This window comes from Lepisosteus oculatus, chromosome 29 (genome assembly GCF_040954835.1).
Source record: "Lepisosteus oculatus isolate fLepOcu1 chromosome 29, fLepOcu1.hap2, whole genome shotgun sequence".
Lineage (NCBI taxonomy): Eukaryota > Metazoa > Chordata > Actinopteri > Semionotiformes > Lepisosteidae > Lepisosteus > Lepisosteus oculatus.
Window position 1 is genome coordinate 9,828,885 of NC_090724.1, and position 23,433 is coordinate 9,852,317.

The 23,433-nt window shown below is 44.9% G+C and overlaps 1 protein-coding gene across 1 annotated transcript in view; it reads right to left on the bottom strand.

Moving 5' to 3' along the window:
- The window catches only part of sema6bb (sema domain, transmembrane domain (TM), and cytoplasmic domain, (semaphorin) 6Bb), a 67,031-nt gene extending 44,290 nt beyond the window's left edge, over positions 1-22,741 (bottom strand). Inside the window, exon 1 of the mRNA XM_006639897.3 lies at positions 21,871-22,741. The gene's annotated coding sequence lies outside the window, so the exon portion shown is untranslated. The remainder of the gene's footprint in view (positions 1-21,870) is intronic.
- Positions 22,742-23,433: the final 692 nt, after the last annotated feature.

Here is a 23,433-nt window from a genome sequence, read left to right on the forward strand (position 1 = left end):
TGTGAAAAAAGAGTGAACTGGAGTGCTCAGAGGGCTCAGGAGGGAGGTGTGCTGGAAGAGTAAGCTGGAGTGCTCAGAGTGCTCAGAGTGCTCAGGAGGGACGTGAGCTGGATGAGCTTCTACTGCAGTGGAATGTGGGCAGAGAGCACGATGCCACAAACACAGGGAAGCACCTCGCTGGCACTCCTCTCTAATTTTAATGGATTTCTATTGATCATCCCATTTCCTCTTTATCTTTAATCAAAAGCTCTGGTGCGTCTGATGCTTATTTAATGAGGAGCTCAGAGGCCCATTCACTGGCTGAGGGATGGAGCTTTAATTAATAATTAATGTGCAGCTGCTAATCATCTGTGCTGGAAATGAGAAGGAGATGGAAAGGGGATTTAAAAAGAAAGCTCTTTTGCTCTCTGCCTTCATTTACAGTGTGACACTGATCGCTTTTAAGAACTTTTCTTCAGCTGGTTTTAAAGAAAGTCTCTCTGTAGTGCTGACCAAAATGTCCATATTCTGAAAAGTTGGAAAGCAAACAAAAAGAACAAAGATGAGACACATCTGCCTGGGTTGCAGCCAGGGCAGCCCACCCAGCTGAAGCAGAGGGACCCCAGGGTGCCAAGTCTTCCTGGAGACCAACGGCTCATCTCTTGTCACCAGGCCTCATCAGCAAACCGACCTGCCTGCTGCTTAGTGCCACCTGCCTAATGGACATGGAGATCATTGGAGGAAACTGGGCCACCGAGGCCATTGCAAACTCTCCAGCACCAGGCAAGGATCAGGGGGACAGGCTGAGAAATTCCTGCAGCAAGGTTCACAGCATCTGTGTCACTGCAGAGAACACACAGCTGCCTCCACCACTGGGGTAGGCATAGCCGGCCAGTGAGCACAACCAGTCTGCTGCCAGAGATCGAAGACCACATTGGTGCTTGGGAATGTAGGTCACTTCCACACACCTGCCACTCCTCCACAGCTCACTGTCACAGGATCGGTGAATTCTCCTTCAGGGATGACAACTTCAGGCTGCAGGACCCTGGAGGAGTCTGGGATAGACCTCCTTCTCCTTTCTCTCACTCTTCATTCTCACTCTCCTGCTCTCTTCTTCCCTTGTTCTTTCCATCCCTGATCTCCTTCATTTCCCTGGCAGCACTTGCTGTGCTTTCCTGTTAAAGTCTAAAACGAAAACACACTTTTTAAGGAAAAGCTCTCTGGCTCATGTGTCTGATCCTGTCTGGCTTCATGCCAGCGCAGAGGCAATGTGTTAGAGTAATCAGGAGATTTCCATCTCCTGCTGTCAGAGACACCCCACTCCTTCCTGGTCATTAAGGCACTGAGGCGACGTCAGAGGACCAGGGTCCCGACGCCAGGGCGCACTATCAATTTCACTACCTCCTGCAGTTTACTAGTGTGGAGGAAAGTCCATCCTTACTGACACTACTGACACAAAGCAGACATGAGTCCTGCTATGTGGTGAGTATGCACTTACAGAAATGCTATATTCTGATTGAGATAATGTACTGTGACGGCATGTAGTGGGGATATTTAAGATCTTCAGCTTCCACAAATCCAGCTTGATCAGAACCGCAGGTCCCATCAGCCCGGCCTGATCAGAGTCGCTGCTCTCACAGGCTGGGCCTGATCAGAAGCAGCCAGCCCGACTTGAATTTAACTTACAGAGAAAGCTACTGGGCTTTAAGGACGAGGAGCAGGAGGAATAGGGGAGACTTGAAAGTGCACAGGTGCAAAGTGAGCTCAAGGGTGCATTATTTGAGGTTTAAATGAAAACTAAACTTATTTAATTGTATTAATATTTCCGAATGCAATTACCATTTTTAAATAATGCATTAAAATACTTAGAAAAACTCAACAGAAATTAAATTTTACATTTGAAGGAATTATTGCTTTCTGTTAATCTGGAGATGCAGCTGTACTGGAGTCACTAGCTGACATGCCCTGGCAGACTCTGCACTGTGGGCTCTAGTCCCTCAGCACACACCCTGCTCACAACATGTCCTGCAGCAGGAGGATCCCCTGAGGGCTGTTCTAATCCATCAGTCACACCAGCTCTGCCCCCCCACCGACGTCCTGATCCTCTCCTCACTCCCTGTGCATCACTCTCTATATATAGAGACACTGCCAAGCTGGAAGGATCAGATTGTCCCCCATTATCTCCTGTGACCCTTGTATTCTTCCATGATGGCTGGGCTGCACCTGCCCCAGTACCACTCAGTCTGTCAGGTCACCCTAAATATAGACACCATCACCCTCCCTCCATCTCTCAGAGGTAGGCAGTGTGGTGGGTTACAGTTACAGTATCTGTTTTCTCAACCCTTTAATAGAATCACTATGACATTATAGTCTCCCAGAAATAATACTCATCGTGCTGCCAGTGGAGCTCACAGCTCACAGCTCCACTACACAGACCTGTTCTGATCTCCCTTCTAAAAGCCAGCAGGGCTAAGGGAAGACCAGCAGGGTCCCTTGTTGAACAGCCTGCTGCTTGTGTATCTGGAGTACATTGCTCCACTTTGTGTTTGAGGAACATTTGTTGTCCAGCAGTGTCCTGGCTGTGAGCAGGAGATGGCAGGGGGAAGGGAGAGACTGCAGGGGGCAGTAAAGATGGGGATGCAACAGGGATATTAATGCAAAAGGGGGCAGTTAGCCTTTGTCATGAAGCAAGACAGAAGTGTGAATTTCATGGTTTCTCACTGTTTTAATGATGCTGCAAAAACCTGCACTGATTTAATTTCATGGTTAATGTATCCAGGTATGTATACCAAGGGCTGATTAAGGATTTAAAAGAATTACAGGTATCATGTTTAAAACTTCAGGTGCTGAGAAAAGACTAAAACCATTTCCCATTCCTTGAACATCATTTGTTTCTGGTTCATTGAGTAGAACAGCTGATAGGACTGCACAGGATGCTGTATTATTTACGGATTATGAAAAAAAACATTAAAAATAGAAAAACAGATTCTAGCAGAAATCAACAGAACATACGTGCTAATGTCACTCAATTAAAGGAGATGGCTCTGTTACAGTGCATCCTCAGCAGCCTGCTCTCCACTGCCTCCATCACCGTGGCAACAGTTAGGCAGTTATGAAAGGAGAGAGCAGAGACAATAGCAGGGGTCTCACTACTGGGAAACAGTCTGAGGAGAGAAAGAAGGTCTTCAGAGCTGAGCTCCATTTCTCAGTTGCACACACAGAGAAGAAGAGACACCAGAGCTCCGTCCTCAGAGCTGCCAGCCCCCAGGGCAGCTTTCAGGGCAGCCAAGCCCCTGAATCAAGCCCAGGTCCCTGAACCCAGCACTCAGGACAGCGAGCTCTCAGAGTGGCCCAGCCCCCTGAACCCAGCACTCAGGACAGCGAACTCTCAGAGTGGCCCAGCCACACGAGAAAAGGCCCATCAAGGCTACATATGAGCATGGCAGGTAAAATCAAATCACCCCTAGTCTTAAAAGTGACCGACTCAAGTATACATTTCTAATGTGTTCATTACAGTACATTGTAGTTTGTGTTTCAGTTTAAATAGATTATTTCCAGCAATCAACAGGATCCCCCCACAGTTACCCCCAAGATCTGGCCTGGAGCCCAACACAATCCAGGCAGCACAGATACAGTATACATACAGGCCCTGAAGGCCTGTGCACAGCGACAGGAGTGGTCATTGCAGGCTCAGGCAGGGAAGGAAAACAAAGTCACTGCAATGAGATTGCATTTCGGCCCTGACTTTTTCACACCGGACACAAAGAGATCAAGGCAAAGAAATGAAATGAACAGGCGACTTCCCTCCACAAGAAGAGATGACCTGGGTCACCCTCAACTAGCTGGTGAAACAACGCCTCCCCTGCCCGAGTTACACATCGCAAAACAAAGGTTCCAAGATGCCCAAGGTTCAGCACACCAGAACAATACCTCCCTCTCACTGATGTTGAGGGCGTATTGTGGAAAACTCAGAACCCAACTCGAATAATAACACAAACACATGCCCTTGACAGCTGAGAGAGCCCAGTGTGTGAGAACACTGGGCTCATAAATTCAGCTATGGAAAGGAGACAGTGTGTGCTCCTGCTAGGATCTTAGAGGGTTGGGGCAAGGAGTCAGGGAGCACCTCTACTGGTCTCTACTCTCGACCCATTCCGAGGACCGCACACCGAACAGAGTGACCAGTCAGGACAGGTCTTTACGTAACCAAGGAGAGACATTATTATGTAATAATGCCCTCTTTTCGAGGGCTTGTTATTTAGAAAAAGGGTCCCAAAAGGGTAAAAAAGATTATTGCACTTTTTTAATATCTTAATGCATTTTTCAATTTTCAGGCAATTTATATGCTAATGTGCCAGTTATATCTCCATTAAATTTCCATGCAGACTCCAAGGTTATCGAGTGACAAGATTAGGGAAATATGCCCAGCCAGTGCATCGTTAATAATTAGAAGAGCTGTCCGCAGGTCTGTGCCTCGACGAACGGTGAGCTCCTATGTCCTCTATCTCCCTGGCCCTGGGCCCTGCAGAGGATATTAGGGAAGTGGATAATGTTGTGCATTAACGACCCTTGACACTCTTTATAGTCCCTCCTAATGGGGCTGCTCTCACAGCACACCTACTCTGTCTGAGAGCTCTGTGCCTGGGGTGTCAGGATATGGCTGTAGGGGCTGCATCTGTAAAGAGCCCTGCCTCTGCTCTATTCTGTGAAAAAGGTAGCTCTTACCATGCTAGTGACACTGCAGCCCCATTAAAACAACTTTGCAAATCAATTTATTAATAAGCACTGTGCTACTTCCTTGATCCTGTGACTACATTAGCTGTCACATGTGAGCATGAACAGAGCCACACAGATACACTAATAATAATAATTATAGCTTAAACTAATATAGTGCTTTTCTGGACACTCCACTCAAAGTGCTTTACAGGTAATGGGATCCCCTCCACCACACATCTGGATGATGCGCCAGTCTGCTCCCCACACACCAGCTCTCAGTGGGGAGGAGAGCAGAATGATGAAGCTAGTTCAGAGATGATGATTATTAGGAGTTCATGATTGGTAAGGGCCAATGGGAAATTTGGCCAGGACATCAGGGTTACATCCTGGGATTTTTAATGACCACTGAGAGTCAGGACCTCGGTTTTTACATCTCATCTGAAGGACAGTGCCTGTTTACAGTATAGTGTCCCTGTCACTATACTGGGGCATTAGGACCCACATGGACCGCAGCTCAAGAAAACGCTCCTTTGCACGGTTTTCCATCCAATTGTAACTAGTGTTTCCAGAACTTCATATAGAGTCAGCTATTATCAATGATGTTCAGAATGCTCCAAAATGACACTTTCAGCTAAAAAAATCTCCTGTGCACCATTTTACATCCAACTGTAACAAGTTTTACCAGAACGTCATACAAAATCACCAATAATCAACAATGTTCAGAATGTTACAAAACATCATTTTCAGCCCAAATAATCATGTTTTTGTAAACCTTTTCCATCCAGCTGTAACTAACCCCCTGCTGGCCCCACTAACACCGCTTCCAGCAGCAGCCTTAGTTTTTCCCAGGAGGTCTCCCATCCAGGTACTGACCAGGCTCACACCTGCTTAGCTTCAGTGGGCTGCCAGTTGTAAATTGCTGGGTGATATGGCTGCTGGCAGCCATAGATCCAGAATCAGCCTCTACAAATACCTTGTGGGTTTGCTGACATATCTCAGTCTAGTGGCTCATTACTGCAGCCTGAAGAAGCCAAGCGCACTAGGTCCACCGAGGAGCCCTCAGGCAACACGCACAGACTGCGACGTGCCACCATGCACTCTCTCTTCAAGCTCCCGCTGCTCCACCTGCAGGGCTGTGACCAGCATGCTCTAGCAGCACCTCTTTCACCGACACTCCAGTCTCTTCTGCAAGGCTGAGAGCAGAAAGCCCTAAGACCACAGGCAAAGAAAACATGCTCTTTAAGCAGAGAGCAGGAGAAGGACAGGATCTGTGCAGCATAATGCATCTTGAGAATAGAGTCAACATCCTGCTACACTGTTTCATCTGCCTCTCACTCTGCCTGTCACATTTGCATTTGAATACATCTGTGTTTTAATTTACAAGGAACAAATGTATCGGGTTGCAGGAATTGAGCATGGTGCAATTTCCAGTACAGGTTTTCTGGCTCCAAATCCATTTGATTAAGAGATAACTGCCAGGCCTCAGGGAGCAGGCACCACTATCTGAAAGGTCTGCTCTCACTTTATTAGCATAACATTTAAATTCCTAATTGCTTTGTTATCACATTCTTAGTGTCAGTATTCATTGTCTATTACTGCACCTGCTCCTAGAGGTACAGTACATGTGAATTCTGAGGTCAGTGCTGAATTGTGATACTAGGCAGCTGGATGTCATGTTTTCAGCTCTTTACAGGGTTTTGCTTTAAAATCCCCTGTTAAGACAATTCCAGACATTGATCTATCGCCGCCTCTGAGATTCTGTTCCCAAAGCACTTTCATTTGCGCTGCAAATTAGTGCTGCTTGTTGAATGGAGCCACACCTGGCAGGATGAGCCAGTGAAGACAGTTCAGCTGGAGAGCTCTCCACACCTCTTTAATTACAGCACAAGAACCCAGTGACTTTAGCTGGTGCTTCTCTCTGTTTAAAACACTGGAGCAAATTAAATACCTTGGAGAAAAGCCCTCATCACATTTCTCTCAGTATTAAATAGTTCTTTGCACAGGGTATTGACTAACACTACAGGCTAATCCACTCTCCTATTCTTTCAGCCTTGTGCAAATGAGGACTGTGTGCACTTGGTGTGTTTGAACAGCAAGCCCAAGAAAGGCCTGGACATCAAGGAGCCTGTGAAGGAATGAGCTCTCTTCCTGCCAGGCTCCAGTCAGAAATGGCCGGACACTGTCCCGAAGCTTGTGAAACAACAGGGTTGGACATGAGCTGCCAGTCTGGAAGTCTTCCTTCTATCTCGTACAGCTCTAACCCTGCAGGTGCTCAATGTTATCGGAAACAGCTCCTGTAGGTTTCCCAAGAACTGAGGCAGCTGGAGGAAATTTGGAGCATTTCTCTGCCTTGTACAGTAAGTCTGGTGTTTTCCTGCCTGCTTATCTCTACAAAAGCTTTAATGTAGGGTCACACACACTCACACAATAAGAATGCTTAATGAATTGAATGAAAGATGATTATTCTTCTTAACAGCCTGCCTAATCTCTGCTAATGATTAAAATTCCAAATCGGTGGATGAAAACTCACACTTGGAATTCTTGGCCTGAAGCCATTTCCCCCTCTTTTTTCACTTGTTCTCGGAGCAATATCACTATACCAGCACTTACTGTACAAATAGGAGGAAGTGGGCGAGCTGCAATAGCATGGCCCTGGCCTGGTGTCACGGCAGGGTCATGCGCAGCTGACATAGACGTGGACTGGAGCCTGAGGGGTCCTGGCAGCTCTACAATAGGTGGGGAATTCAGCAGGAACCCCTCATTCATCCTTGAGGCCTTTTGATCAAGATGGGAAAGCTTATTCCTCCTTCACGGGCATCCTGTGCAGCCTCCTGTGTCCTGTTACTGGTGCCCCAAACTGCCAAGGGACCTCTGTGCAATGATGTCTGTCCCCTTGTTTGTCCAGTCAACGAATCTGACTAATTTGTTGGTAAATTAACTAACTGGAGCCCCTTGGGCTGGTCTGAGTGGGAAGTTAGTGCTGACCTCCATCAGACTACAGCACTGGGGGACAGTTCAGATCAGTGCTGTCTGACAGCAGCCTGACTGAGGCTTTGATAAAGCTCCAGAGAGCTGTGGGCTCTGTGGACCCTGGCCCTCCCGTCTCCCTCTGGTCCATCACTTTCAGTTTTACACAGCAGCGATGCACTCAAGCATGGCCTGGACAGCCCTGCACACAACTGTCAGCTCCCCATTGCTTCAAACAGGTCATCACAATCCAGAGTCCTCCTCCCAACAAGCCTCTGCTCGCTTTCTGTCCACAGCCTGGAACAGCTCAGCAAGACTGAAATAAGGGTAATTTATTTATTTGTAGTCTGGAGAAATATTTAAGGAATGCCCTCTGAGCTATTTTCCCCCCTGTGCAGCTGTTACTGTAATCAAAATCATTTTGCTAAGGTACTGTTTCCCAAACTTTGGATTGGAAGAATGGAACCACATGCTCGAACAAGAAAGCAGCACAGTGCCGGACCAACCAGAGTACCAGTAATCCAGCAATGTTTCATTGAATACCAGTTGAATGGCCCTGAGCTGATCCCTGAGGGCAGCCATGATAGCTAAAGAAAACCAGGGCAGATGAAGAGCTTTAAAGCAGAAGAAAGGTGACCAGCAAGTGAAGGCCACTGAGCCTATCCTCAGCTGGTTACCAGTAGCTCATGGTTCCAAGGCTGCAGAAGACCTGAAGCCTGGGCAGTGTGATGGCTGTAACTCTGGACTCCATGAACTGTGTCTATTCCTATATCTTACTTGGATCCTATCCTTCCCCAGAGTGGGACACATGCTACACTTTGCACTCTCACACCCTGCCTTATTTAAAGTTTCCCAGACTCTTGTGATAGAAGGCTTGGCTCGTATATTAAGTCTGCAGTCTCAGCGCGCAGGCTGGGTTGAGCTCTATATTAAACTCATTCATTCATATATTCCTTGCGTGTGATACCGCTACGGGCGCAGGGCCATTTCCGCAAGCTATTCTGAGGTGGACTGACAAAGGGGTCCTCAAATAACTGTGTTTACTACCCCATGCGAAGCCCTTCCCACGTGCCATGCAGGTGAAGCAACACCTTTATTTTTGAAATCCGAAGAGCTTTATTGGTATTTACCACTTTATTTTATCTCAATTTTCACATGAAACTCGACATCTTTGCCCAAAACCCTTTATCGTTTGTTTTTTCACTAACTGGAAACTTGTATTGCTCATCTCTTTTTACTCTGTGTTCTCACAACTGCAGCCCATTAAAGAGCGAGACCAGGTGATCTCAGGCTAATTTGTTTCTTAGTGGCATCCTTATCTTTTTGGTGGGGAACAACAGTTCAGTGAGTGTTCATGTGTTGTTTACTGCTGAAATCAGTCCTTGACACATATTAATCTCTGAACAGAATGTCGCACTTCTTTCACCACTGTGGACATTTGCACTGTGGCGGGGAACAGAATTATCTTGCCATCACCACGCAGAACACAGGGTGCGACCGCCAGATGAACCCAGTTAACGTGAATCCCGAGTCTATTAGCAGATCCTAATTTCATTTCCTGGATGTGCAAGCGGGGTTAGGTGACTCACTGTCCTACTACAGGCAGGGGGAAGACTGAGATTTACTGGGGTCTGAAAATATTTTAGCACAAATCATCAGTACTCAATTACAGACACGCCATTCATTGTTCACCCATTACGACAACAATCCCAAGAACTCACTTTCGCCACACTAACACACAACTGGAGCTTTCACAAATAGCTTATTGTACCACAACAAAAGCAAAAGATACAACAGAGAATGATGAGCACGTTAAATGTATACAGAAGACTCTTGGGAGCTGGTATAATAATCAGCTGTGGTTCTCCTGTAGTAGTGAAGAAATACCACACTGCATATTGGAGTTGACAGCAGGAATATACAAACCGCAAACCCGCTAGAAATAACATTTAATTTTGCAACACTTTAACATGATATTAATAACACACCCAACTCACACAATCAAGGTTATTGTGATTCTTCATTAGGAGTACGTCAATGCTGTTTTTATAATTTGGGGTTAGAAAGAATCAGCATTGATGAGTGTATTTCAAGCCACAATAAAAAGAAAATGTACACTGTAACATGTAACACCTCCAATTTACGTCACAAAATTTCCAGGTATACACAGCACTATATTTTATGCAATTCAGAAAGAGGCAACAAAACTTCTGGTGACGTGAAGCAGCCCTATCACATTGTAAACAAATAGGCTTGTGAATACACCTCTTTTAATCTAATAGAGATATTGCTCTCCACTTTGAGATGGTTTTGCCCATAAATGGAACTTACTGTGCTGTAATTTTTGGCTGCTATGTCTCATTGAAATAAAGATTTATTTTTAGTATAGCAGGAGACATGTTCTCAGTGTTCTGGTGTCTTAGTGAAGATGACTCTCTTGCATCTTGCAGCCACAAGACGCACATTTTCTGTTACTTTTACCAGACCAGGTGCTGAAACTGGGACACATATTTTTTGCATCACTGTATATATAAATATGTGTCATCTAGATTTGTATTTGTGTGGACATAAATCCCCACTAATCAGTTTCACTTTTGTATTTGTCATTACCATAAAACTGCAAGTGTATGTTCCATTAAACACTGAATTAGCAGTCTAACTCTAACCATGGATAGCACAGTCCTGTCCTGGGCCTCTTCTTTTCCAAGTTAGCTGATTGTCATTCACCCCCTCGCCGCTGGGCTTCAGAATGCCTGCCCTGGCCTTTTGCCCTTACTAATGACCACATGGTTGTTGCCCATAGAAATTTACTTCAGTGACATCATGCAGACAAGCACAGCCCCAGCTCTGATGCCAATGAGATTGCTCCAGCACGGCGGATCTCTGGGACGGACAAGCTGTTTCCAGGAAAGCCCATATGAAGTAGTGTGGAAAACAGAGCTCGTCACTGTGAAGGGTTGTTTTGTGTTAATGAGGCAGTTAAACCTATCCACTGATATAATAAATTTCAGCTTAAGAGTTGATATTTATAGATAGATTTGCCTTAACCATCAGGCAGGGTTGTGAAAGCTACTTTTTTTCTGCTGTATACTGTAGCTGTCATTGTGAAACATAAATCACAGGAGCTTATTTGCCCTGGCTGATAAATACTCAACTCTCTTTTATAGATACAGCATCTTAAACATGATGTGGTGGAATTGCTGTGCTACAAGGCTGGGCAGTGCTGTCCAGCCTGATTGTACAGCAGTGTGTTGGCACAGTACTGTGAAGGCGGCTGCACGCCACTGCACTCCTGGCGTTAACGAACTCTAAACTGGGTCAATAGGAAACCATTGCTTCCACAATGTTCTCCTAAGAAACAGTAGAATTCCACATAACTGATCACTGACTGTGCTTTAACGAAGAGTGCACTGAGGCTGACAGCGAGTTCTGCGAGCTCTGTGGTGTGTTGATCACCTTGTACAAATCATCTGTGACCAATGCGGAGTCGTGTTGCGTGCTCAGGTGCCAATGGCTGAGCTGAAGTGTGCGACTTATTCATAGGTGACTTAGAGAGTCAGAACAGTCTGCAAGACAATCCGATTCACATCTTCAAGCTGAGCAAAGGCTTTATCATAGTCACCCAATAAATTTCTTCAATCTCAACAATGATGCCTGAATCAGAGGACACAAGGGAGACTATGGAGAAGTGCTGACTACCAGACTAAAACATTTAACATTAAGAACAAGAGACACCTCCTTGGCTGTTTGGGTCAGGAACAACCTACTCAGCCATATCTGGAAGCCGTTGCCCCAGCTTCCCTTAAGAAAAGCAAATGCTAGTTTCTTCAACATAGAAGTACATCTGGATCTGGGCAGGCTGGTACGCTCTAATGTCAATTTGGAAAAGGAAAAAGAAAAAAATATTAAAAATCTCTTCAGTTTGGTCTCCCTGGGAAGGCACAGAAAAATGCCATTTATTTCTTATTTGAACTGGAGATGTGAAAAAAGCAGCATGTGGCCTGTCACTGCTGATCCTTGGAAGTAACCAACAGAATTGGTTTCAGTCACAACACAAAGCTTTTTTATTTTCTACAAACCAACAGTGCAAAACTAAATTATAAAAAAGGAAATCAAACTGAAAAAGCAACCCCTGTAAGCCTGCTTTTAAAAAGAAGTTTGGCCATCCTGATCAGAGTGAAGTACAGCCTGCCTGAACACTGGAGCAGCATTATTCCATTAATGAAGGGCTCTACACAGGTGTCACACCTGACAGTCACCACAGGGATTTGCATGTCCTTGATTTCCAGAGCAAAGGCAAATCATACAAGCAAATCACCTCACCTTCTCAGCAGAGACACCAGTGGGTTTTTGTGGGATAGTCCCCAGACATCTGTGTCTGTGTGTGCGTGTGTGAGAATATGTGTGTGTTTGTGTTTGAGTGCGTGTGTGTATGTGTGTGAGCGAGTGTGTATGCATGTTGCAGAGGAAGGTCCAGAGAAGATCCAGCAGGCCTGCAAAGTCTAAACAGAGAGCAGGTGAGTGAGGTTTCAACAACTTCTAAGCCAAACCCGGAGAATTATAACTAGTGTTTTTTTTTAATTTAGAGAAATTAAGAGAAACATCAGAAGTAAGTGCTTTTTACAGTCCACTGAAAGTTCAAAAACAGAAAAAATACACTGTACTGAGCTACAGGCACAGTTGAAAAGGACATTACAATTACCAAGTGGTAGACAGAGAGGAATAAGTAATAGGTTTATTCTATGCTGAAAAGAGAAGAAAGAAAACACAACGTTTTAGTTGTGGACTCTTCTTCGGGTGAAAGAAGACAAAGAATATTACATTAGAGGCAAAAAGTAATTCAAACCATTTTTTGGTGCTGCTACCTTAAAGAAACTGTTAGAGTGAGAGTGAATCATTTCTGAGATACTAGGAAATTAATAATAAAAGATGATAAAAATCTAGTAAAGGTGCAAAATGCATATTTTTCCAATGCAGTATGTCTATAACATGCCCTACGGCTCTGTGTTGCAGAAGGAACTCCAGACAAATTTGGTAATTTTATCACAACTGACACTGAAGTTCCACAGGGGCTTTCACAGTTAAAAATGAATAAATCCCTGGGCCTTGGTGGTACATATCCAATCACGCTTAAAGAAATGAGGAATGTCATACACAGATCACACAGATTGAAGAATTGTAAAAGTAAAAGAAAAAGGTTTAGAAAACATGAAGTAATTCTTGATTCTGGTAATGTATGGAAACACTAGAGGTAAATCAGATTAATATTGTACTTGCAAAACAATAACATTTTAAGAGATATCCATTATTAATTTAGAAATTTAACTGTTTAGACTTCTTTCAACAAATAGTAAGCATAGTAGATAGCACAGAAATGATATTATAGCCCTCTCGGGTTCAGGTGGGTATGCATCCCCACCGCTGCGGACTCGAATCCAGGCCTCTGGCATCACTTCGTAGGATCCCAGCTAGTTGAGCTAAAGGGAAATCTCCCATCAGCCCGCCCGCTGCGGTCCCTGCTATTCACAGGGAAGGGGGGTGATGTCACCGCGCTGGTAAGCCGGCTCGCACAACCTGCAATGTCGGCCGTGTGCATTACAATATATTTTGATGTCCAGAAAGCTTTCTGATAAGGTCCCTCATAAAGTTTAATTCTCAAATTGAAACCTGTGGGAATTCAAGGGAATGTCTGCATGCAGGACTGGGTAAGAAACATTACAAAGCTCGTCACCTTAAAGGGCACAACTTCTAATTGGGCAGAAGCAAACAGAGATGTGCCACAGTCATCCATTTCAGCCTGATTGTCCTTCCTGATCCTTATAGATGATATCAGTTCTATTACATTTAACCTTCTAGTTGAGATTGTAGATGACAGAAAAACAGGGGGGTGTGGCAAACACAAAAAATGGTCAAGAACCTTAACAAAATCATGCTCCGGGCAGATACCGGGCAAATGAAATTCAACCTTGATAAGTACAAAGTGGTCCACAGAGGTAGTGGGAACATTCTCCTTACATATTGCTTGGGTGATTCAGAGCTGCAGGACCTTACACACGGCCTTTCACATGACAGGAATCTGGGTGCTTGAGTAGATTCTTGTACGTCCTGCATGTTTGACAGCAAATAAATAAATACTCAAGATTTTAAAAACACTATGGAGACCTCATTTAGAATATGATGTTTAGTTTTGGTCACTGTAGCATTAAAAGGATAAAACAACCATTGAACGCTCAAAGAATAGTAAGAAGAATGATTCCTGGTCTCGGGGGATTGTCACATTCATGCAAGTTCAATAAGCTAAATCTGTGCAGCCTAGAAAAAGAAGATCAAGTGCATCCAAGTATATAACACCTTGCGCAGAACAGACTGGGTCAATCGAGGGCAACATTTCACTCTAAGCAATAAAAGAAAGATACAGGGTCACAACTGGAAACTAAGAAGGATTTCCTTTAGAATGTAGAGTAAGACGAGCTTCTTCACACAAATCATTGCGGGTAGCGCAAAAGGCTTCACAGCCAGGTTTTCTAGACTTTATTATTGGAGATCCTAATTGAGACTATAATGAAACTATATGACCAGATGAGCTAGTGGGTTCGAACGGCCTCCTCTAGTTTGCAACCTTTCTGACGTTCTCAATTACTTGTTAATGCAGAATGGTAGACAGAGAGACAGACAGGGCATACAGGCCAACCCTTGATGAGATAACATGCACATCAGAACTGGTGGCCCCAGCTCTCCCAGCCTGTTCCAGCTTCTCAGGGAGCTTGTTCACATTAATGAGGACAAACACAGGAATTCCCAGAGTGCGAGAACAAGACAAGGCACAAAGACTACAGAGATTCCAGCCTCCGCTGATTCAAACACACTCTTTTAAAAAATTAGAATCAATCAATCAATCAAAGTTTATTTATCAAATGCACAACAATACAACATGCAGCAATAGTTGCTGGCAATTAAATGTCTTTTCTACAAGCTCACCGGGTGGGGGGTTACAAATTAAGGTTACACAAAATAAGATTACATAATAATAGATAATAATGTAATAGAAATTGAAAAAAACAAACACAGACAAAACTCAATATAAGTAGAGCTGCTATGTGTCCATGGTGTGTGCAATATATTATGTCCAAGTAGTGCAGTATGCAGGGTACAGTGAAAACAGTATGTTTGTAGCCATTACGGGTGATTTGCTAAAGGAGCTGCAGGTTGGCTATTTAGCAGTCCTATTGCCTGGAGGTAGAAGCTGTTCCGTCATCTGTTGGACTTTGACCGAATGCTTCTGTACCATTTACTGGACAGTAGGAGAGAAAACAGTTTGTGATTGAGATGACTGGGGTCCTTGAGAGGTGATCAGGTTCCTCAGTGTTGCTCAACTCATTGGAATACTGTTCTGTGAAACAAAATCTCTAACAGAACACCTTTGAGCACTGTGTTTTGTTTAAAAAACTAGAGCAAAAGCTATCATTTAGGTACCAAACCTCCTTATTTGAACAAGTAATAGGTTTATTCCATGCTGAAAAAAAGAAGAAAGAGAACACAACGTTTCGGCCGTGGAGCCTTCTTTAGGTGTGCACACCTGAAGAAAGAGAACGTTGTGTTCTCTTTCTTCTTTTTTTCAGCATGGAATAAACCTATTACTTGTTCCTTTGCAGCCTACGCATGCTGACGCAGCTACCCACCTGAACTACTACCTCCTATTTGAATAGTTGAAACTTTTAAACCTTGAGTTAGGGGAGCTTTAATGTATTTAACTGTGTTCAGCTATTCCTGCTTGTGTAAATCGTGTTTGTCTTGTCTGCTGATCGAGAGAGAAAACTGGGATGGAGAGAAACAGAAGAAGACAGGCTTCCTGTTTGTGTGAAGCACGCAGTTAATTGTTAAAAGGTTACTCCACAGGAGCCGGAGGCAAGGAATAAACACCTCGCAATGAAAGCAGAAAGACTGTGAGTCAGCGCTGATTCCGCATGAAGAAAAAGGGGATGTTCACCAGTAAAGACCAACATGTCAGTACTAAGAGGATTGCTTTTCTGTGTTGGGGGGGTCACTCAGTGTGGTTTCAGGCCCTGTCTTTTCCTAATTTCAGGGGAGTGACCCAGCATGTGGGAATGCTGTTTCTCCTAAAGCAGCACAGAGCAATCTGTCCCTTGGGATCTCTGTCAGGGACTTCAATGTCTCGATGGTCTCATGGTCAAAAGTCAACATGCTGAGTTTTGTTCTTGGAGAGATCAGAGGCTTGGGGTGGCTCTGGGAACTCTGTCTTCCTCCTGGACTGAACAGTCCACTGCAGACAGGAACAAACTTTCAGAGGGACAGAACACCATTTGAGAGGAAGTTACAGCATAAAAATAAAAGGTCTTGGGTTATTTAGAGATGCAGAAATCCACTCCTCTGCAGCTCCACTTCCTCTGACCCCTGACAGCATCAGTTAGGGAATTTTGCAAAACTGGATGCCATTAGGGTGTTTCCATTCTTCTATTAGCACTCACTATGCTTTGGCCCCCGTACCCATCTATCTGCTCTGTCTGTGCAGCTCTGCTTCTTTTGAGATTTCAACAGGGCTCTTTTCTCAGGTTCCTTGCCCTGATGGCCACAGGTCAGCCCTACAGATATTTGTCATCTGATAGAGAATTACATTAGCTCTGATGGTCTTCATTTTTTAAACCTCTGGTAAATGAAACACGTGTTTTTCTTTTGCTATAGAAACAAAAAACATTGATAAAAAAAACATCTGAGCTCTTATCGTTAAAGCAAAACACTTTCCCTGAGAACTGGCAGCTTCCCCAGTAGGTGGAGAAACAGGGAAACTGCATTGAAGTGAAGCCTCCGGCTCCAAGCTCATGCAGCCGACTAAAGGAACTGATTAAGAGGTGAGGAGAGCGACTGGAAAACCACAGATCTGTCTTCCTTGCTGGCACTGGTGGATTATCTAATGAACTAACAGGAAATAATGACCGAATGAGTTCGGGTTTAGATAACGCCAAGCAGAAAGATTTGTAGTGATTTAAAATAAGCCGAGCTGTTCAATGGACAGGATTTTTCAAATCAGAATGAGTGGAGTGGAGAGTCTCGGGAAAATATAATGAAGATAAGTTTAACTTGTTGGATTTAATAATCACACAGACAGTGACTGAGGCAATGCTCACCATCAACCAAACATAATACTTAATACTTAATAAGAGGATGGGCATAGGTATTCACATTGAATTACTCAAAAAGACCAATCAACTACAATAAAGCCAGGACAACAGCAAGTCTTCTAAAGAGGTAGTATCCATGCAAGGAACAGGCACTCGTGGAGCAAATTAACAAAACCGCTGGCAATGGACCTTCACAGATATTACTAAAGGATGTTTTATGGTGCAAGTAGTGGCGATTGTTTTGAAGTATTGTGAAAAACATCTAGATGTGCTCCAGTCACGATCTTGTCACAGAATGGAGAGACTCTAAGTCATTGATCAAATTATCAGAGCTGCACCTCTCTCTGAAAAAACCTCCTCCCACTGTTGCCTCTATGAAGAAAGGCCCCATCTAGCCTGTTGGTGCTTTTGCAGACAGTTTGTAAAATAAGCCAACATGACTGATGTTTTTACAACATGGCTGGGCAGTTTGTTCCACACTCTTACAACCCTTTGAGTAAACGTGTGCCTCCTGTTCTCAGGACTGGGAGATGACAGCTCCCACCACTGCATCTCCTGTGCTGTGTCTTAAACCACAAATAAAACACTATCTTATACTGTACCTCTATATCTCACAAAAGTAAAGTCAATCCTTCACTTCTAGAAAGTATGTGTTGCCCTCATGCTTATTTACATATGAACTGGACAGATGCACTACACTGTACAATGTTTATCCTGCTATATACAGTATATCTGCCCACTGACATTTAATCATTTTAAAGAACAAAACAAATTAATTCAAAAATAGCATCCTGAGTCGTTATAGTCACAAATACTAGCTGTGAGAACAGGACCCCTGGGATGGGGCCCCAGGTCTCTCTCTGCCTCACACCCCTGTCCCCTTCTGCTCTGTCAAGACGACAGGAGCCCCTCATTAAACACCTCCTCACATACAGCATGGCCCTGAGGCATGACTAATTCTCTTCTCACCCCAGAGCTCTGAAGAGGCTCTCCATTGCTTTCCAGTGGCTGACCAGCTCTCCTGGGGGCTGAAGCACGGAGCCCGGCATGAGCAAACCAAGGCCTTAATGAGAAAGTAAAGAAACCTGAAGGGGCTGGGCTTTCCTGCACAAGAAGACCCACAATGAGGTTCTACACGTGAGGAACCTGCTCCCTAACAAAGCAGACAGCTCTCCTGGGGGCCTGTTAGACCCCTTGAAGTCCAGCCAAAGCAGACTACAGGCTGCTAGAACTTTAAGGGGATCAGTTCACTGATGACAATAAGCTAGACGGCCTCCCCTCTCCTTAACAAAGCTGTGAGAGCAGCACCACCGGCTGATACTCACTTCAACAGAGCCACGTTTCAACAGACGAAATTCCTCCTGAGCAGGTCACAATGACAAGGAAACATGCTGTGAAGAACCCACTGCACACTCTGCTAGTGTCACCTGTTTGTTTATTGATGATAAGTGAATATTTTATCATGTCTGGTGTATTTTCTGTCTGTATTTCCACTGTAGCTGCACCATGTCTGCATGCTTCTTTGGGTGTCTTAATGAAAATACAAGCTTGGGGAGCTGCCTGTTTATTGTTACAAAATATACTTTTAATCTCAAGATCTCTTGGTTATTTATTACTATTCATTGGACTCCTCAGTCTATAACTAATCCCTCTCCCCGCAGTTTCTGACACCTGTGCTTTATTGTTGTTCAGATCTGCTGTAACTGAAGCTTCTCGTGTTCAGAACAATTAATCTGTGAGGATGTTGTTTAACAGCAATAACAATAAATAAAAAAGAATAAAACAGCTGCCTCTGCACATGAGGAGCTGTAGACAAGTCAAACATCAGAAAGGCAGAAGATTGCATCCATACATCTTTATTAGCACTTCAAAAATATTCTGCTAACTATTCTGCTTGTTTAAGCAGCCTTGATTTACTTTCATTGTCGAGAGGAAAAGCAGTGGAGTGGAAAAAGAGGAAAGAGACAGGGGGAACGAAAGAGCGGGGGAAATGGAGAGGGAAAAAGAAAGTGAGATTAAATGACAGGCTGCATCCCTGGGGGGAGAAACTTTATTGCATTTTAATGTGAGAGATGGTGAGCTCTTCCAACTGTGACAGCCTCCCAGAGACCCCCAGCTGACTGACAGCTCGACCACTTAATCGTGGGCTGGGGGGCCATTAACCCCTGCACTGCTGCACAGCACCATGGGAATGCTGACCCGACTGCTGGGCTGACTCTGACCCCTGGCCCCTGACCCCTGAGTCCTCAGAGACTCAAAGTGCAGCAGTGTAGACACAGGCAAACACATGGACTTGTTAGACAGACAGAGCGTGGGCTGTCTCGTGCTGCAATCTTCAACACTGAGTTAGTTAAAGACTTTCCTTTCCTCTTCTTCTCTGAAGCACAGCATGACTGGGAACATTGTTCCGCCCAATTTATCCCATTCAGAGCCTCTGTGGGCCCTGTCCTTTCCCAATAGGTTGTGGACATCACATGAAGATGGGCTGAGCCCCACATCTGAGTGCAGGTCACTGTTCAGGACTGCAGAGGTTCAAGAGCATCTGAGTATCCACATGGGAGAGAGGAGGTACACACACACCTACCCGACTTAAATTCAAACCACACAATACAACATACTTCTGCACGTATGAATACGCATTATACACATGCCAAAGAAGCAGAACTCTCAAAATGCCTAAAGAATAGATGATACTCCTGTGCTGCTCGAGGATTAGCTCAGATCCAGGGATTTTTTAAGATGTAAAGTACACTGGAGAATAATACACCTTAGCTAACCACAGAAATTCCTGAATACAGTAGAGTTTGTATATTTTAATTCCTGTGAACAGGAAAAATAAGAAGTAAAGAACACTCATTAAGTGCTTACTTAATGAGTGAAAACAGTGAAAAGTGTTTTTTTTCCCACACGTTCTCATTAGCTGTCTCCCACTGTTCATCATTTGCTCAAAAATGTAACCAGTAAATGACAAAGCCTGGTGCCGAGGAAGTCTGTCACATGAATATACTGACTGCCTTGAAAGAGGAGCCCCCCATTCTGAAATGTGCTGTGGAATGTTTTGTAGGAAGATCTCTTCCTACACCATTAGCAATGTAGAGAATAAGGAATTAGAATTTGAATACACTTCAGCATCTGTCCTACAGGGGGATAAAACAGACCATTGAAATGTTAGTAAAGCAAGGAGGTCAGAGTCTCTGTTAAGATTTTTAGGGCTTCATGTCCTTTAAGCTTGACAGACACAAATACAGAGGGGCGTTATTCCCTCAGCATGGTCTCAGCTTTCCAGAGCTGAAGGAAATTGTCTACATTCCCAGCCCCCTTTTTTTTCCTGGTCCCCCTCTCCCTCTCACACTCTCTATTGGAATGCTCTGACCCTTTGGGACTTTACTTACTTTTTCTGCTTCTCCAGTCAAAAAACTCCAGAGTTAAACAAAAGGCAGCTCGATGGGCCATTTGAATTTGAAACAGGACTACAACAAAAGATGGAGTTTCAGAGTGAGAAACTTGAGGAGCTCGGAGACATTTACTGCCACCATCACAAACAGCGAGCTCAATACAGACACTAAGAGTGGGAAAGAGCAGGGCCAGCAAGCTCATTACACTGTAGAGATCCAGCTGCTGCAGACAGGACACATAGAGGCTGTGCTGTGGTGTTGGAGACCTGAGAACTACAGGTGCCTCCAGATTTCTCTGAGAAATCATGATAGGCCAAGGCAAACAGCCTCACAACAAACTGGAACTTACAGCCATCACACAGAGCAGAGAAGCTCCAGAGAAGCGTTTAAATTCTGCCTAGAGGAAAGAATCGCCCTTCAGGTTGCTCTTACAATGAGCAGAGAGGGAGGAGCTACGTGAGGCAAAAGAGGAATTGCTTCTATCTTCTCTTTCCACTCCTCATCTCAGAATCCTTACCTGCCTGACAGCAGAGTTTTGCAAGAAATTCATCGGTCATGCAAAGGCTGTGACCCAGCGAATTGGATTTAGAATTACATTCTGTACACAATTATGTATTGCAATGCGCACACACTGTAATGCTTTCCTAATTTCGAGAGAAGACAAGCCAGGGGATGAGTAGGACCCAGACCTCGCAATTGCCCACTCGCCAACAAAAATGTGAAAAATGAAGGTCTGTAAAACAGCTGGTCTGGACTGTTCTCCCATGCGGCCCGGGAATTCAAGGGAACCAGACGGGAGAGCTTGTGCAGGACAGGGGACAGCGGAAGGGCAGTCTAGATGTTACTGCGTTTATTTCAGGTGCCTCATATGTGTGCGTGTGCACATGTTCACATACACAAGACCCAGCTGCACAAACCGCCCGCAGTTCTCCCGGCCAGCCGGTTCTTACAGACGCTGCGTTATTTATCGGAACCTGACAGCGACACGTGTCATGATCCGAATGCAAATCAGCCGAAGTGTGAAGCTGAAAAGCTGAAAGGACGGTAATGACGCTTTAATCACAGGAGTGTTAATAGGATTTTTCAGATCTGACATTTGGACTGAGATCATGCTATTGACAGCAGAACCACTGAAACCCTCCAACACCCAGAAAATTCATTTAGCATAGGAAATGAATATTAACAACCATAATGACATTGTTACTACAAATCAGGGAAAATGTTTTTAATTTTAAACCTCAAGCGAATACGATAAATCAATTTATAATCTCGAAGACGATAATGATAAGATTATCCAAGAAAATGGTGTTATGCAATACAATGGATTGGTCGTTATAAAGAATATTCGGGACAGCGAACCAATCACATTAAATTTGCCTCCTGACACCTCGTCAGAAAAAAGCAGCATACTAAAAGGTGAAGAACCCCTGCCAACACACACACACAAGGGTACTGCACAGTTTGAAGTGCGATTCCTCATAAATCAAAGACATTTCTACAAACCTGAAATTAACTAATACCAGAACTACAGCTCGTCCATTCACATGGCAGAGATCGGCCGCCCAGCCCAGTCTGTGGCTGCGAGCAGAGCCCCAGACCCCTGCACAGCTCTCTCACACAGCGCAGAGCCGAGAACATCTTCCCGGACCCCGAGCCAATCGGTCTCGCTCACTCACCGGGTAGCCGGAGATCAGCCCTGTGCTCGGCGCTTCGAGCTGTCCGTGTTTCCACACAGCCCTTCTTCTCCCGAAGCGAAAACCAGAATGCTGGGGAGGGAGGGGGGGTCTGAGGATGTCGACGGTGCCAATTCCTCGGTCCCCCCTGCCGTCCCTCCCCCTCCTGGCTTCTGGAAACTATTCCTCCTCCCGGTCGCACCTGTCTCTGTCCAGAACAGTGGCAGTCCTCCGCCGTGACATCCTTAAGACAACTGGTTTGTCGGCTTGTGTCCCCCCACCCCGCGGGGCTTCCTCTGAACACACACGACAATGCTCCTCTATGCCCGATCAACACCTGGCATTCCGCTATCGCGGCGCGGCGGCGCTCCTGCCGGGCAGCGCTACGCAATCCTGAGGCAGTCTGGAATCTCTGCAAGCGGAGCCTGAGCAATGAGCCCAAGGAACGCGGACAGCAGCACTCAAGTCCCAGACCAGCTGTGTCGAAAAGGGCATCTGTGTTTTTCTTCTTTCAATAACACTTGTGTTCCTAACCCATTCTCACAAGAGTTCAGCTGCCTTCCGTAGCCGCGCACGCCTGCTGGTTTGTGTCCATCAAAATAACGTCGCCGGTCGCTTAATATTTTTTTGTAGTTCAGTTCGAAGAAAATGCTGCTCTATTGTTTACAATATTGTCTTTCACTGTGCTCGCACAGCCCCGTTTTGGAGAGTGTTTCTTCGGTCTTTGGTTTACATACCATGTTCCTCCCCTGTTCGCTTCTTGTACATTGTCAAGGCAGGAAGAACAGGAGCTCGGCGTCTCTCTAGCGGTGAAACACACTGCCAGCATCTCCTACACCCCTCTCTTGCGCGGCCGCTCTCTCTCTCACGGTCGCGCAGCGGCTCAACGGACCCGGAGTGGAAACCAGATCGCGAATCAGATCGAGGCAGCGCGAACTGAACTGGGAAGGGGGATTTAATTAATAAACAGCAATTATTAATATTATAATTAAATAATAAACAGACCTCTCTCCTCGTTTGTAACATTCAGGAATTGACATTCATTCATCTCTGTCGAAGAATGTAATGTACTGAACACCTGACCTGTGCAAATGATTAGCAACTGAAGACGATTTACTGTTCTGTGTTGGCAGAGCAGAAGACTCCTTGCTCATGCTGCCTGGGCAGCTGCCCGGCATGTCCGAGCAGGAGTCTGACCACCTCTCAACCCCACAGGCCTCGGGCAAAGCACTGAGGTCAAACCAAGGGGTTTGGGGGCAGTGCCCCAAGTAGCCACCTATTAAAGATGTTTGGTTCAAGGCCGACATGTGGGGGGCTTTAAACTGCCTTGAGAGCAGCTCAGTCGTGGAAGCCCTCCAGCAAGCTCAGTCATGTGCTAAGGAAAACAGAGACAGGGCTCTGGGCAGCTCAGCCAGGAAACCTCCAGTACTGGCCAAGGTTGAAGGGTACTCATGATTAATGAGGATCAACGACATGATTTAGATGTTACAATAATGGATTTTTAAACAAAAAATGACTTCATTTATCATTATTACATTGTAATAAATAGTGGCATGTTAGTTGTTA